Source organism: Petromyzon marinus, chromosome 31, assembly GCF_048934315.1.
Source record: "Petromyzon marinus isolate PM22_M1 ecotype Great Lakes invasive population chromosome 31, UKy_Petmar_22M1.pri1.0, whole genome shotgun sequence".
In the NCBI taxonomy this organism is placed as follows: Eukaryota; Metazoa; Chordata; class Hyperoartia; order Petromyzontiformes; family Petromyzontidae; genus Petromyzon; species Petromyzon marinus.
Window position 1 is genome coordinate 5,948,345 of NC_133697.1, and position 16,794 is coordinate 5,965,138.

The window sequence follows — 16,794 nt, forward strand, 5'->3', positions numbered from 1 at the left end:
CCTGGATTACGGTACTAACAATGAGAAAGTTGAACAACAATAGCTGGATGGGGTGGAGGGGGGTCAATTGTCATTACGCTTAGGAAATGAAAACAATGCAAGAGTCTATGTATTCATAACCAGGCCCAAATAACACAGAGACAAAGATCCCCTATATTGCCTTAACAGACTGTTGGGGCAAGTGCTGTTAGCGAACACCTATGAAGGCCGGCATGGCACAGGAGGGGAGTGGGTGGCCAGCACCACGCCCGGCCGCCTTAGTCTTCCCAGTCGCGATGTTTACGCATCGCACTAGGTAGTCATGTTGAGTCCGAGTCGACCTAGGGGAGACCCAGGACCGGCTCAGATAATTGCCACCTGGCGTTGGCCGTGGTTCGAAGCGCAACGCACTAACGCTACCACTATTGCCCAAATAACACATGCGCGCGTGAGCGGGTAATCATTTCAGTGTGCGATGATGATACCATCACACACTCGGACATAGCACTGAGGACACGAGGTGACACGAGGGAGGTGATGGATGGAGGAAGCCAGTGGGGGGGAGGGGGATTGCTGGGTTATGGGGGTGGACTGGGGGGTGATTCGGTTGTCAGACACAGACCATCCGACGCTTGGCCCCCCACTCTCCCCTCCTATCATTCCGAAGTCTATTTACATCTATTAGTGTTGTAGAGTGGGGAGCGGTAGCCCCCTTCGCCACAAACCCTTCACGAATGAAATTGACTGCCAGCCACTTATAACATCAGAGGCAATTATATATAATCTGAACCATTCCCGGGCCTCGCCTGGGTCGACTCGGCCCTAAGTGCGTATCTGTTGCGATGTGCAAACGCCAGCATTGGAGAGACACGTGCAGCAGGCGGGCGTGGCACAAGTCACCGGCACGCCAACGTGCGCAGACCTTAATTGGTTCTCGTTAACAGCACTTGTCCCAACAGTACCCGAGGCTATACGGGGAAACATTGTCTTTTGTATTTGTAACAGTGGCTGAGCCTGGTTGCGAGGATATATTTGTCACTGGATCATCAGAGTCTGCGACTCTCTTCATCCTACAGTCGGATCGGAGAGTTCCTTGTTTTGGGATGGCCCGGGAGTCTAACTCATCCCATTGTACGTTAGGGCTGAACGATTAATCGATTTCAAATCTAAATCGCACTTTAAAGCAATGCGATTAGCAAATCGCAAAGGCTGCGATTTTTTTCGATTTGAAAAATCCCATTACTTACTTATTGGAATTGTTTCTTTTTTTATTATTGTAACTTTCTTTATTTAACTTAAAAATTGTTTAATGTTTGATTGTTCTATTTCAATTAAAACGTTTTAATAAATACACGTTGGAAGCAATTCATATCTTTTAAGTTCTAATTCTTGCATTAGAATATATATAGAGCAGTTAATATTTTGATGGTATCACGTGGTAATGCTTGCGTCAGCAGACGTCAGCAGTTCTCCTGCTGTGTTTGTTTCACCTGATGACGGTTGCTTGTGTTGCGATCGAAACGTCGTGATCTATTAATTTTCTATCTACGTGACTTTACCGAAAGAACCAAAGAGTATGGATTACTTCAGTCACGAAAGCTTTAAATCAAGATTCACGTAGATAGGTTCAAAGAAAATAACAAAAAAAATAACAAAAAACTATTTTTTTGTTATTTTCTTTCAACCCATTTACGTGACTTTACCGAAAGAACCAGAGTATGGATTACTGCAGACACGAAAGCTTCACATCAAGATTCACGTAGATAGGTTCAAAGAAAATAAAAAAATATAACAAAAAATATTTTTTGTTATTTTCTTTGAACCTATCTACGTGACTTTACCGAAAGACCCAATAATATGAATTCCTGCAGTCACGAAAGCTTAAGTCAAGCTCCATAACATATTTTAAATCTATTACATAGTGAATATTGAACTGAAGCTTGACTATAAAAAATATTTAATCGCAAATTAAATCGCAATTCAATTCGCAATGTCAGAAAAATCGCAATTAGATTTTTCCCACAAATCGTTCAGCTCTATTGTACGCTCTCTGCTGCCTCCGAACAACGGCCACTGAACATTCTGACCAACATAACGAACTTACAATCAGCTTTACTCTGGTGGACAAATTATTCACTCAAATCTCTGCTCTCTTCCGCAAAGGCCGCAAAGTCACCTGTTAAAATATGTTTTTTTTTCTTTCGGAGCAATGTTGTTGACGAAGGTGTTGAGATTTCATTCGGACGAATGAACACCTCTCTCAGCCTGCGTCTAGATCACACCCGAGTCCGCGCGACACTGGGAAGCCGAGCTGGCGACGAGTGATGGGGAACGCCGGGTGTTGTACCAAGTGCTGTAATAAGAGGCTTGCGCTGTGAAAGTGCCTGGCACATGGAAGTACAAGCAATGGACCCTTAAATCTATCTGTGTGAAGTTTTGAGTGTTATCAATTAGTGTCCGTGGTGGGTGTGCCCCCCCCTCCCGCCCACGAGAGCGAATCCTAACGACCCAAATGAAGCAAGGACCCTTTTAAAAAAAGAGTTCCGAAACTTTGCGAGGCTTTCCACCGTACAGAAAAACGGTTAACCACCACCACGACCATCATAATGATTTGACCAGCGTGGTGAAGCGTGGTCAAATAACTCAAACGACCCGCTGAGCCGACCTTATTGTCGACCTTTTTTGGGGAATCTATCCAGGGGTTCCCGTAAAACCCCCAGGGACTCCCATGAATATAGTCCATACATATGCAAAGGTCCCCCGTGTAGGCTTCAAGAGGCTGTTCGTGCCGTTATCTCTCCATTACTGACGTTTGCCAATCGCACGAGCGGAGATTTTTTTGAAAGTGCCGAGTCGATCTATGGCCCAGAGCCGGTTCAAATAATCGTCAACGGCGTTGGCTGTGAGCGGGAATCGAACTTGCTAACCGCTACAACTACCAATCCCCCCGTATAGGCCACCGACAAGACAAAGATCCCCTGTACAGCCTTGACAGACTGTAGGGGCAAGTGTTGTTAGCGAGCACCTATAAAGGCCTTCACGGCACACGAGTGGGTGGGTGGCCAAAATCACGCCCAGTCGCCTTTGTCTCCCTAGTGGACGATGTTTACAGATCGCACCAGGTAATCATTTGAGGCTGAGTCGACCTAGGGGAGGCCCAGAACCGGTCATTGGTGTTGGCCATGAGCGGGAATCGAACCGCTCCCACAGACACATACACACACATCGCTACGATGCCGTTCACACGGGCGGGGCGGAACGGGGGGGTGGGGTCGAGGAGGAGGGGAGCGCAGTGGTGGTGGTTGGTGGCGATGGCGTTAAGGTGCTTTGACAGGCGATTGTGCATGCGCAGCCGTCTGCTAATCTGCCGCACTTTCTGCTTCATGCAAACGGAAGGGGAAACACAAAGAGGGTGGTAGTTTAGGTGGGGGGGGGGTGCGTGAGAGGGGTTGGTGGTAGGTGGGGGGATTCAGAGCCACACAACGATAGAGCCCCGGGTGTTACGCGGCTCGTTACGAGACTTAACTCTCCTCCACGCCCGCCCGCCAGCCCCGTAATTAAATCAATGGACAGAGGCGACCGCTTTTTTTGTGTGTGGCGAGTCGACGCGTCGCTTCACCCGGCGGGCTCGGCCTCGGCTTACGCACGGGACACCCAGAGCGCTGATGCTGGAAAATTGCTCGTAATCACACACGTCACTCATCTGGCCTCGTTAAAGCCATCACCCACCGCTAGAGTTGGTTGGGGGTTGGGGGGCGAGTGGTGGTGGTGGGTGGTGGCGGGCGGGTGGGTGGGGGTAGAGAGAGAAAACACACCCGGTTATTACCAGATCCATTCCCTCATCATCTTGCATGACAGGGCGTGGTGGTGAGTGGGGGTGGGGGTGGTGGCGAGGCGGGGTGGAAGCTACAACATTTGGGGATATTTCAGACAGCTACCGGATTAACGCATTAGCAAACGAAGGCGGTGTTGTGTGGCCCCCATGTCATGCAGTCGGTACGTCGTGCTGTGTACGTACGTGCGTTCGTGCGCGCGCGTGTGTGTGTGTGCGTTTTATAATTTAGTCTAAGCCTTCAATTCCTGTCTTTTTTTGAAAACGTAAATGCCTCTGACACATAATAATAAGAGGAGCCGCCTTCAACTTAGCCCCACCGCCGCCTCCTAAAGAGGTCATTTTTAGCACCGATTAGAAATAATTTTCGTGCGCTATTTTTTTTTTGGGGGGGAGGGGGGATTTACCACTCATTCCGACAATGGGATGGAAAATAAAAACACGGCAACTCTCACTCCACGGTGGCGTTCCACTTCTTCGTTTGACATTGGCCTGCCCGTGTGACGCAGCTGCGGCGTGGTTTTGAAAGGCGAGAATCGATCCGACTTGTCGATAATTTCATCAAAGCCAGTAGACCCCGTTTTTTTACGACGATATCTTACTTCGCATTTTACGCGCTGCCGATTTTACACGTTCCCTATTTTACGCGTTCATTATAGGCACGCACGCACACACACACGCACCACACGTACCCGCTGCTTAGCCTGCATAGACTGTTCTTGCAAGTCCATAAGAGGTTTTTTTAACCCCAAAAAACCCCCTCTATTATGGATGATATTGGTCGCGAAAGCCGACGTGTTAAACTGTTCTTGCAAGTGTCGCTAGCGAGCACCTATTAAGTCATAAAAGCAAGTCCCTTGTTTACGACAATATCTTAACCTCGCACTTTTACACACTGCGTCGTATGTTTATACAATAATCGTCATCCTCATCATCATCATCACCACATATACAACCACAACGATCCCCCCCCCACCCCGTCGAGCCTCAACAGAATTTTGGGGACGAGTGCTCGCCAGCGAACACCTATTAAAGGCTGGTACAGCCACTACGAATTGGTGGTGTGGCGAACACCACGCCCGGCCACCTTTGTCTCCCTAGTACCAGACACTCTCATTACAAGGTGAAGTCGACTTACAAGCGGGGAGGCCCACCCCAGCACTCGTCACCGATGTTAGCCGTGAACGGGGATCGTAGCGCGGCGCGCAGACCCCTACGCTCCCACCGTGCGCACAAAGACTTTCTAGACTGTTGGGGGACAAGAGCGCACTGAAAAAGGGTGGTTGGTGGTGGTGGTGTTGGTGGGTAATACCCACAACCCGGTCACCTTTGTCTTCCCCAGTACTGATGATGTCCACACCGCACAAGGGTGCTCATTACAAGGTTGAGTCGACCTCGGCGATGGGCTGGAATGACTGGGCTCAGGTGATCGCTGGCCAATGATGTCGCCCGTGATCGCAACTCGAACTCGCGTGGACGGGAGCGCTCCCCACCATAGACACTTGTCCCAACAGCCCGATGAAGGCTATCGGGGGGGATCTTTGTAACTCCCCCACCCACCCATTGCATTTACAGATACATACAATGATACAGTATACACAGACATGTCTAAGATTAATATCCCCCTAGAGCCTTCACAGACTGGGCAAGTGCCGTTAGCGAGCACCTGTGAAGGCTGGAACGATACACGAGGTGGTGCGTGGCGAGCCCCGCGCCCGACCGCCTTTGTCTCCCCACCGCACCAACTACTCATGTTGAGGCCGAGTCGACCTATGGGGAGGCCCAGGACAGGTTCAGATAATCGCCACTGCCGTTGGCCGTGAGCGAGCATCGAACTCGGCTCACCAAGTTCGTAGCGTTGCGCGCTTACCGCTCCACGACCTCTTCCCCCCCCCCACATACACACTCACATAAACACATGCGCACGAACGCGTTTACACAGACACTCGCATACAACCGCACAGACACACTCTCCATTATGCATACGGGCACACATACATAATACACACACAGGCGCACAAATACAAAGACATGTACACAACAAAGACAAAGATCCCCCGTACAGCCGACACGGGCTGTCCGTGCAAGCTAGCGCGCAAAAGACAAAGATCCCCCATATAGCCTTTAACAGAGTGTTGGGGCAAGGCTTGCTCCACAACCGCTCCACTATGTATTACACACAAATCAAGTTCTGCTAGTTCTGTTAGCGATCACAAATACACAACGCACACAAATACACAACGCACACAAAAACACAACGCACACAAAACAAACACCGTACAATAACATACAAAGACACATGCATAATGATAAACACCCCCCCCCCCCTTCCACGCGTGTAGCCTGCACAGGGTTGGTCGCAAGTTGTTGGTCGCAAGTTGCTGTTCGCCAGCACCGATATGAAGGCCGGCAAGGAGGGCACACCGAGTGGGTGGCCAACGCCACGCCCGGCCGCCTTTGTCTCCCCAGTGTTGATGTTCACACATCGCACCAAGTACTCAATGCACACAAGACAATGATCCCCCGCGTAGCTGTGACAGACTGTTGTCGGGGCAAGTGCTGTTAGCGAGGAGCACCTATGACGGCGGTAACGGCACACGAGGGGTCGGGTAGCCTGAACCACGCCCGACCGCCTTTGTCTCCCCAGTGGCGATGTTTACGCACCGCACCAAGTACTCATTTGACGCCGAGTCGACCTAGGGGAGGCCCAGGACCGGTATCAGATCATCGTCACCGGGTGTTGGCCATGAGCGGGAATCGAACCCGCGTCGCCAGGTTCGTAGTGCAGCGGCGCTAACCGCTACACTACCGCTCCCCACTCACACACAGAGACACTCACACACAGAGAAACACACACAGAGACACACACAGAGACACTCACAGAGATACTCACAGAGACACTCTCACACACACACAGAGACACACACAGAGACACTCACAGAGACACACTCACACACACAGAGACACTCACAGAGACACTCACAGAGACACACTCACACACACAGAGACACTCACAGAGACACTCACAGAGACACACTCACACACACACACAGAGACACTCACACACAGAGACACTCACGCACAGAGAAACACACACAGAGACACTCACAGACACACACAGACACACACGCACACACACACAGAGACATACACAGAGACACGCACACACAGAGAAACACGCACACAAAGAGACACCCACAGAGACACACTCACAGAGACACACTCACGCACGCACACACACACAGGCACACGCACACAGACACACACAGACACTCACACACACTCACACACAGACACGCACAAAGATCCCCCGTATAGCCTTAACAGACTGTAGGGGCAAGTGCGGTTAGCGAGCACCTATGAAGGCCGGAACGGTACACGAGGTTGTGGGTGGCCAGCACCACGCCCGACCGCCTTTGTCTCCCCAGTGGCAATGTTTTTTATCCACCGCACACACACAGACACTCACACACAGACACACACGTGTAGAAAGCTGCACGCAAAGTATACCTGGGGTACACGCCGAGCGCATTAACGGCGCGGCGTGTAATTTACAGCTGTAGATGTCGCCGCATCCGAAGCTCACCGCAACAACAACAAAAAAAGCCGCCTCTCATTTATGAGTCACCAGTTTATGTCCGAGAGCACTATGGTAATAATTGGTGCGCGCAGAGCACAAATTGCGCCATAAACTCAAAGACAAGCGGCGCCCTTGGTGGAAACTCCACCGCGTGCGAAGGGGGGGTGGGGGTAAGGGGGGTGTGTTGAGAGAGGTAAGCCGATGGCAGGTGCAAGCAGCCTACCTTCGTTCCCCTCCGTCGTTCTTTATTGATTTCCATCCATCGTTCATTCGCGCCATCATCCGTTCCATCTTTAACAATCCCTCCCCCGTCATTCATTATTCAGTGACCCCATCCCCCAACCGCCCCCACCGCACAATCATTCCTTCCCTCCATCATTCATTTTGTTATATCCCTTCATCCTCAATCCGTCCATCCTACCATCCCTTCTATCATCCATCACCTCCATAATTCATTCGCTCCGATGTGCCCCCCCCCGCTCCATCATTAAATTATTCCATCTTTCAATTGCACCCATCATTCATTCCGTCCATCACCATCGTCCACATCCCCAAGACTTTAAATATCATCGTCAAACGCTTACGCTGGTGCGGCGACCTTTAAAAACACCACTGCCACCAACACCGCAACAACAACAAAACAGCCGGTCGTTTTGTTTGTTGTTCTCCTTGTGTTGTTTAAAGGGAAACACAACAACAGGACCAGAACCATTCGCGAGACAACGCGCGCGGCCCGCCATGGAGTTGGCGAGTCCCGGCGAGTAACCCCTCCCCTTACCTTCTCAGCCTGCCGCCAAACAAGAAGTGAGAGTGGAGGAGGAGGAGGATGATGATGAAGCGGAGGAACAGGAGGAAGAAGAAGAAGAGTCTCCGAACGGCCGCTTGTGAAGTGCGATTCGCGCTCTCACTATCTGTGTCGCCCGCTCTCCGCAGCGCTCAGGGAGACGCGACCCAGCTCACGGCTCTTCAAGCAAGAAAAAAAATAAAGGATCCTCCCTCCCTCTTAGCTCCCCCTTACCTCCCACCCAACCCCACCTTCCCTCCCTCCCCCCTACTCCCACCCAGAGTCCCCCCTTATCCCCCACACACCCCCCTTGTGCTCCTCCCACCACTACTACTGCTGATGCCACCGCCACCACCACGCACCCGTCCCACACATCCACCCAACCTCCTCCTCCTCTCTGCTCTCCGCCCCAGCTCCGCCCTACCCAGACAGGCGAGCAGCAGAGATCTCCTCCCCGCAGACGTCGGGATGAAGGGACATGGGGGAGCAGGGGGGGTGCGCTGGAGGAGGAGGAGGAGGAGGGAGGAGGCGTCACGGGGCGTCGCTTCCCCGAGCCAATGGGAGCGGCGAGGCGGACCCCGAGCGCCGTGGCCCCCAGGGGCCAGGGACGACCGGGAGGAAGAGGAGAGGAGGTCAGGGTGGTGGAGGTGGTGGCGAGGGTGGAGGATGGGGGTGGATGAATGGGGTGGGGAGTGCGTGGGGGGGGGAGATGTAGGGGAGGGGGCACCAGCACGGGGACCCGAGACTCGAGCAGACATGTACCGGGAGGAGATGGAGCAGCGGAATGGGACGGAACGGATTCAGGAGTTGGGGGGGGGAGGGGAGTGGGGACCCAGACTCAAACCAAGAAGTTTGTGGGTCGGGTCGGATTAGGTCGGGTCCACAAAGCTCCCGTGTACAGTGGCGCGTTGCGACAGCGAGTGGGGAGCAGGGGAGAGGGGAGCGAGAGAGTGGGGGGGGGAGAGAGAGGAGCTTGTTTTACAACTCAATAAATCGGGCAGCCGATAACCACATTATGCAGCGTGCGTGATGAATGCGCTCGGCGCTCTCCGCTCCTAAAGGCGACGCGCATTACGCGCAGCGTGCGCGCTGTCTTTGCAGCAACTTTGTTGTGGCCGCAGAGATTATGGATAGCGTCAACAACAATCGTCTCTATCATCATCAGCGCCGGCGTCGTCCGAATGTTTTCGTCGTACGACGCGTCACAATACAGATCCGTGCGTCTCCATCACCACCACCACTGTCATCCCCATCGCCATCGTCTTGGGGTTGCAACGTGACATCTGCAAACGTGTTCGTGCGGTTCTGCGTCGAGACGCGGTGTTGCGAATGTGCGCAGTGTCAAGACAACGGTCATCTACGGCACCATCATCGCGAACAGCAGCTGTCATCTCACGCCTTACTCGCACCCGCGTTGCTTCCACCTGGATCTCACTCGGCCTCAACCTCGCACCACCGATCCTGCACTCGCCCTTGCACCCATCTCCTTCCGACTCGCACATATCCACCTGCACCTTTGTTGAACCCAACTCCCTCCGACCTAACGCCCACACTTTAACCCACTCCACTTCACTCGCTTCCACCTCCCTCCCACTCACTCCTACCTGATCCCACCTCCCTCCCACTAACACCTGATCCCACCTCCCTCCCACTCCCACCTGCTTCTACCTCCCACTCACTCCCACCTGCCTCCCAGCACCCACCTCTCTTCTACTTCCACCCTGCTCCCACTGTCCTCTAACTCCCACTCAGCTTCCACCTCTCTCCCACTCTGCTTCCACCTCCCGCTCACTCCCGCCCTGCTTCCACCTCCCTCCCACTCCCTCCCACTCCCTCCCACTCCCTCCCACTCCCTCCCACCCGCGATCCCACCTTCCTCGCACGCCCTGCAACACTTTACTCGCGCACCTCGCACTCGCCTGGTTCCCACTGCGCTCCAAGGTCGTGCCACCATCCCCAGAGCCCCACCCTGGCTCCCACCTCCCCGTGCCACCCGTGCGCCCACCTCAACTTCCCGTCTCGCAAAGTGAACCGCGTGCCGAGCCGCGCTCTCCCCGCGCGTCGCAGCGTTTTGGATGGCTGCGTAACTCGATGCTGGCGGGCGGGCGGGCTGGGGGGCGGGGGGGGGGAACACAGTAATATAATTATTTTAAAGTAGAAATATTATTAAAATATCAACGGCGCGACGTCGTCCCATAAAGGAGGCCATAACCCGAGAGCGACTGTGCAAAGTTCAAATGCGAATAAATGAATCGATAGCGTGCGTACACGTGCATTTTATATATCGTACGCCGCGCATGGATTTACATCGAGAGGCGGAAAAACGCAGACGGTTAAAGGAGACACGATGGCGATCATCATAACGGTTGGCCCTGCCGCTGCCTGTGACGACGAATGGGTTCCACAAGAAGTCGCAAACAAAACGCCTCGCGAGAGACGCGAAGAGAAAAGTTCCCTCCCCGGCAGTTGATCTCCACCGCCACAAGTGCTGGACCACGACCCCCTGAATCGCATCCAATGCGCAAACCACGGCAGCAACAGGCGCGAATACTCCACGACGTCTACGACGACGACGATGATGATGATGATGATACACAAATGGAAGATTGACAACTCAGTTGTGCGGAGACTGCGGTCACCACCCAGAAAAGAGCCGCGTCACGTGTAATGTAGACCCAATGGCCTATTCGCGCGTAGGAAGGAGGGGGCCTCATGGCATCGGCGATACGGCGCACGCGTTTACTCCTGAGGCAATTGTCTGGCTCAACCACCTGGATGTAAAAATGACACAAGTGATAATGACCGATGGACAATCATAATTACGGAGTGGCAGCCACGGAATGGAACGCGTCCGAGAGAAATCGTCTGCCCGGGGAGATTTGCAATCTATCTGATTTCCTCTTGAATCTGAAATAACAATCCGTATTGAGTCTATCTGTGCGGAGCTTTGAATGTCGCCCGCTCGTATGCGTTGGTGGGTTGTCTCCCGGTTTCCCCGGTTATCATCCCACGCGAATCGAAGCCACGCGTTAATGGAATTGGCCAAACCTCTCAAGGTTGCAAGGCCCTCTTGAAATAAGGCATTGGGACTCACTGGGGTTTTGCTGGGTAATTGACCCCGAGAAAATCCCAGTGTGGATAATGCACAAACGCGTGAATCTTGGAGTCACCTAGCACGTTTTTTTTTTGTACAACGCACTCGTTGGCATCCGTTGAACGTGTCTTTAAAACGTCAGCCGCCTCTGTCCACCCCAGCAGTATAAATGCATGCACCACAGTTAGCCAGTCGATCGGCGGGTCGCTTGTTGTGGGGTAAAGCCTGGGTACTCTCACCTCTTCTAAGACGTCTCGACGTCGTGGAAGAGCAAGGGGATAATGCCACCATCTACCAGAGGGGTGGTCTTCCGCCAGTAGTGGAGTGAGCAAGCAGTTGCAAGGATTGCACCTTTACTTTAACTTGTGTATCCATTTACACGATGGTCAGACTGCTTGAGGGGGGTGGGGGGGGGGGACTTCGTGTAATGAGTCGCACCCTCCTAAATACATATTATCTTAACGCTTGATTTTTGATTAACCGGAGATGCACTTTACACCGTAGGGGACTTGAGAAAACCGCGACATTTTAAGAAAGTTAACAAATTAACCCGCAGATGTAAGTTGTAAAACGAGCAGCTTCTCCATCACATCATATCTAGTACCAATGTAACTCCTTGCCGGACGTAGGCCAAAAATACTCCTTAGAGAGGCTCTGTGGAGCTTCCTCAAGGAGAGCTTACTATCCACCAGCCGTGGCGTGAGGGAGCAATTGCAGGGCTGCGCCTTTCGAAAATGAATGTTGGGACTCCTAAATCTCATCTACCAATCTCATATCTATCTATCGAATGTGTCATCCTTCAGCATAGGAGTACAGTACAACAATGGATTTGTTTTGCCTAACTCGCCTTCCGATGTCCAACCACGTACATGACGGGCACGTACATGATGGGGTGACATGGACCTAACCGCAGTGGCACAAAGTAATGAATAAAGTATATATTTAAATAAAATGCAAATCACAGAAGGAGAGAAGCCGCGTGCTCTCGTGCAGCTCGGCGGAAACAAACAGCGCGCGAGAGAAAGTCCTTGACCAAGCCAAACTCTTTGTTTGTCAAAGGCTCTGCGAGTTCTGCTGAGTTTGGCGCACGTGGGGTGGCTTGTCCTCTCTATGGACAGGCGGCACCGATGTTTCGGCGCTGCGACCACTGACAAAAGAAAAACCACACACAAAAAAAAACAGACACAATGAAAAGAGAGGCCCTGGCGAAATCGGGAGGTATGCATGGGGTCAGCGTTGAATTCATGGCGCGGTAATGAAACTAAACTAGAAAATATTTTTTTTGTTTTTATTTTAGCAGGTAAGACCCCTACTGAGCTATGTAGCGCTTTCTCAGAAGCGACCCTGGCTATCGCAAATGGATAGATCAACGAAAGCGCCTTATCGTCGTGTGGCAATTTATCGCGGCCAAATAGTCGAAACGCGTGATGTTGATTCTAAATGTGGAGGGGAGAAAAACCAGAGGACCCGGAGAAAAATCCACTTTACCTTTAGGCAAAGAGACATGTAAACTCAAAATATACAGGCGTCAGCGTCGGAGATTGAACCCACGACCTCCATGTTTACCAGGCGAGGTAGTTCACATCTTGCCACCTTGGCGCCCCCAATTAGATGGTTAAGAACATATACCTACAGTACATACGTATCGATATCACTATTATGTGTTATTACGTTTGTTTACCCAGAAAAGCCTCGTGGATCGTTTTCAGGCGGGTCCTGCCACGTTTGTCGCAGAAGGAGGTGATGCTGCTGCTGCTGCTTTGAGCATAATCCCAATTGAGCAAGCTCCCGGCAGTGTCTCAGCATTAGTAATGTTTGGAAAATATCACACGCGTTGTTTGCGTGTTTGTTGAGCTGCGGGAGCATACCGGAGAACTTCCAGAGGAAACACGCTCACAACAGGAGGAGAACACACGAACTACACGGAGAAATGAAATCAAACCCAGGGGCTTCATGCTGTGAGGCGCGAATGTTACCACTGCACTATCCCTGCCTCCCACATAACGTACAGATGAAACGGATCGATAAGACGGATGTTGAGTATGACGACCAGGTTACAGATTAAGCAAAGAGCCCATTGCCTATGACCAACTTACCAGGCTTCCCCGCATATCGCAAGCTAAGCAGGCGGGGAGGGAGGGGGGGGAGGGGGGTTGAGCCTGGATAACGCCTGGATGAGCGATGGCCACGCGCACACCAACAGGCCGTGACAGGGGCTACTGCTCAGCTGCCTGGCGAGACAACAGCGGCAGCACGCAGAGCGAAACAAATCCGTCGTTATAGAGCGCGAACTGCGTATGCCGCCTCCGCATGCTTGTGCGCCGAACTTCTTTCGCGCCGTACGTGGCGTAAAGTATGTGCTGCGAAGCAGGCCCATTACGTGGAACGTCGCTTATCGTGACGCCGTTTTCCTTTTAAAGCCACGCAGTGTAATTGCCGGGTGTGTTGAGCGACGTTGTTGTTGTTGTTGTCGTTGCCGCTGTTTGTGTCTAGTTCACCACTGCCAACGCAATGTCACCGCATTCCATTCTGTTAGTCTCTTACTTGTTTATGGCAGCAACGTGTCCTGGGAGATAAATGAGCAGTTTGAACCCCTGCGAGGCACGGAGAGATGGCTTCAGGAGAGAGAGAGAGATAGACTTCGTGTCGTTTTGCTGTTCCTCTTCCTCCGTTGGAGGAGCGCAGACGGCGCTGGGTTTACTCCATCGGTCCATAGTCCGGGTTGCATAGTCACGATCGCAACAACTGTGGCCCGTTTTCAAGGTGTATAGATATACAATCTGTGTCCCTCTATGTATCTCTACGAGTCTCTATGTGTCTATGTATCTCTATTTGGCTCTGCGTAGCTCAACGTTTTCTCCATGAGTTTACGATGTGGTCCGTAAAATCTTGACTTAAAGCTTTCGTGACTGCAGGAATTAATATTCTTTGGGTCTTTCGGTAAAGTCACGTAGATAGGTTAAAAGTAAAATAACAACAAATACGACGTTTCCACCGCTTGTGTTGCGATCGAAACGCCGTAGTTGTTTTTATTTTCTTTGAACCTATCTACGTGACTTTTTCCCGAAAGACCCAAAAACATATGGTCAGTAGTTTGTGTTTGATGGCCACGATCGCACTCCTGTGGCTTGTGTCTTTAAGGTGACGATCACTCTCCGTCTTTATATATGTCTACGAGTCTCTATGTGTACATGCTACTCTAGGAGTCTCTGTGCAGCTATACGTATCTCTATGGGTTTACTCTGTCGGTCCGTAGTTTGTGTTGCATGGCCACAATCACGCCACTCTGTGGCTTGTCTTTAATTGCCCCACTGACGAGGGAGATCTGCGCGTTGGCCCTGGCATTGACATCCCGATGCGGTTGATGGTTTCTACCGCTGTCTTAGAGGAGGAGCGGTAGTGTAGTGATTTGCGCGCTGCGCTACGAACCCGGCGACCCTAGTTCAATTCCTGCTCACGGCCAGCACCAGTGACAATTATCTGAATCGGTTCCTGCCACCCTCCTTCCCCCCCCCCCCGATCAACTCAGCTTCAAATGAATACCTGGTGCGGTGTGTGAACATCTCCATTAGGGAGACAAAGGCGGTCGGGCGTGGACACCGACCCCCTCGTGTGCCGTGCAGGCCTTCATAGGTGCTCGCGAACAGCACTTGCCCAACAAGTCTGTTAAGGCTATACGGGGGATCTTTGTCTGTGTGTGTCTGTGTGTGAGTGTCTGTGAAGGGGGGGGGGGGTGTTTGACTTGTTGTCCTCTTCGAGGAGGAGAATGACCAAAGCCAAATAATTCGTGAGCGTAACGCGTTGGTCACTTAACTCCAACGACCCGCGCGGTCGAGGAACTCATCAAAGCGCCGAACACACAGACACACACAAACACAGAAGCGCCGCGATTACCCCGCACTGATTCCTATCGCCGTGTTTACACACAAGAGCGCCCAACGTCACGCTCGGCTCAGCACGCCGATTCATTTAATCTACACACTTGCCGCGCTCACTGCCCGAAACGTCACCCATTCACGTGTCTCTTCTTCTCTGAAGGCCAACACGCGGCGTTATTGGACGAACGTTGAACACGGAGGCTTTCGCGACCAATATCATCCATAAGAGTTTTTTTTCTTGGAGGGTGAGATCGCGTAAAAATATTTCGTCGTTAAAACCTGGCACGTTCTGCTTACGTGACAACCCTTACTAGTTGGCTGTGTCGGGCGGTGGCGGGTTTTAACGACACAACATTTATATATTTACGCGATCTAACAAAAATAACTTGTATTATTGACGAACGTGTTTTGAAATGTATTTTTTTCGTTTGTGTTTCCCTACCCGTGAGTTCCGCTCCGTGTCATTCACCCTCGCCAGCCGCCGTTGCGTCGTCCCGGGACGCCTTGTTAAGAGGGTTCTGCTCATAAGTGCTGGGGGTGTGTGGGGGGGGGAGCTATTAATTACCAAGTACACACAAGACACTCACAATAGCAATAATGAGCGGGCCGCGAGACACCTGCCGTACGGAACAGATGTCATGTGTGTGTGTGTATATTATCAAGCCACGGACGAGTTATCAAAACCCCACCATTCCAGTTAGGCCAGTTCCACCCTCCCACGCCGCCACTCTCTCCCCTCGCGTCTCCCTCCCTCTCTCTCGAGGAAAGAAGCTTAAGGTGACGGTTCTTCAGCTGACACCGAAGCCTCTTATAGAATCGAGGCGTTACCTGTCCCTGTGCGAATGCTCGGGACAGGTGTCCTTATTTCGGGGGAGTTGGGTTATGAGAGACGTCGACACCCAACCGCTTTTGTCTCCCCGGTGCTCATTGTCGTGGGGGGGGTGGGGGTGGTGAGTCGACCGGGAAGGTGGCACCGAATTATGGGCTCGGATACGGCTCGCCAACTGATGATGGCCGTGTCCGGGATTTGAACTTGGATCCTTGGGGTTCGTTGCGCAGCGCGCAGACCTCTGCCTCGTCGCATGCCCACGGAACAGCAGCCGCCGTGCACTGCGACGCTTGTGCCAGGCTAGGTGCACCTTGAGGCCACGTTAAGTTTCGAAGGCTCGCTGCTGGCAGGAGGTCACGGGACAGAGCCAGACTGCCATGGGTTGACCGACTGAGTTGACTGGCAGATGCACCACCTGTGCTCCCCGCTGTGCCAACCTGCTGCGTTTTATTTCGCCCGGCGTTCCGCTCGTTGTTGTGAGCAATCGCTCCTCCGCCCTCCGCTGCTAATGGAGGGCAACTACCTCCCACTGCTCAAGTAGCGTCCTTCACGAGGCTGCTCCACAGAGGCCAGTCTTGTCACCACTGGCACCAGCAAGTCCGATCAGCTTTGAATCCTCCCGAACCGCATCGGCCCATCTCTTCTCCCGCTGCGCCCGTTTAGCCCCCTTTATCAGGCTAAGCAGAAGCTGCTTGGGCATGCGGTGGCTGGGCATGAGGGCTGCATGAGCCAGCCAACGCAGCCTCGCAGGCACAGACAAGACAAGGATCCCCTTAATAGACACGCACGCACAGACACAAAGACGAAAATCCCCCGTA

The 16,794-nt window shown here is 52.4% G+C and overlaps 1 protein-coding gene across 2 annotated transcripts in view; it reads right to left on the bottom strand.

Annotated features, from left to right (window-relative positions):
• LOC116947710 (prospero homeobox protein 1-like) overlaps positions 1 to 15,796 on the bottom strand; it is a 60,411-nt gene extending 44,615 nt beyond the window's left edge. The window contains exon 1 of one of the 2 annotated variants that reach the window (XM_076071037.1): positions 15,590 to 15,796. The gene's annotated coding sequence lies outside the window, so the exon portion shown is untranslated. Of the gene's footprint in view, positions 1 to 8,169; positions 8,385 to 15,589 lie in introns of those variants that run through there. The other variant, XM_032963728.2, reaches the window with a different exon arrangement.
• Between the last annotated feature and the right edge of the window lie 998 nt (positions 15,797 to 16,794).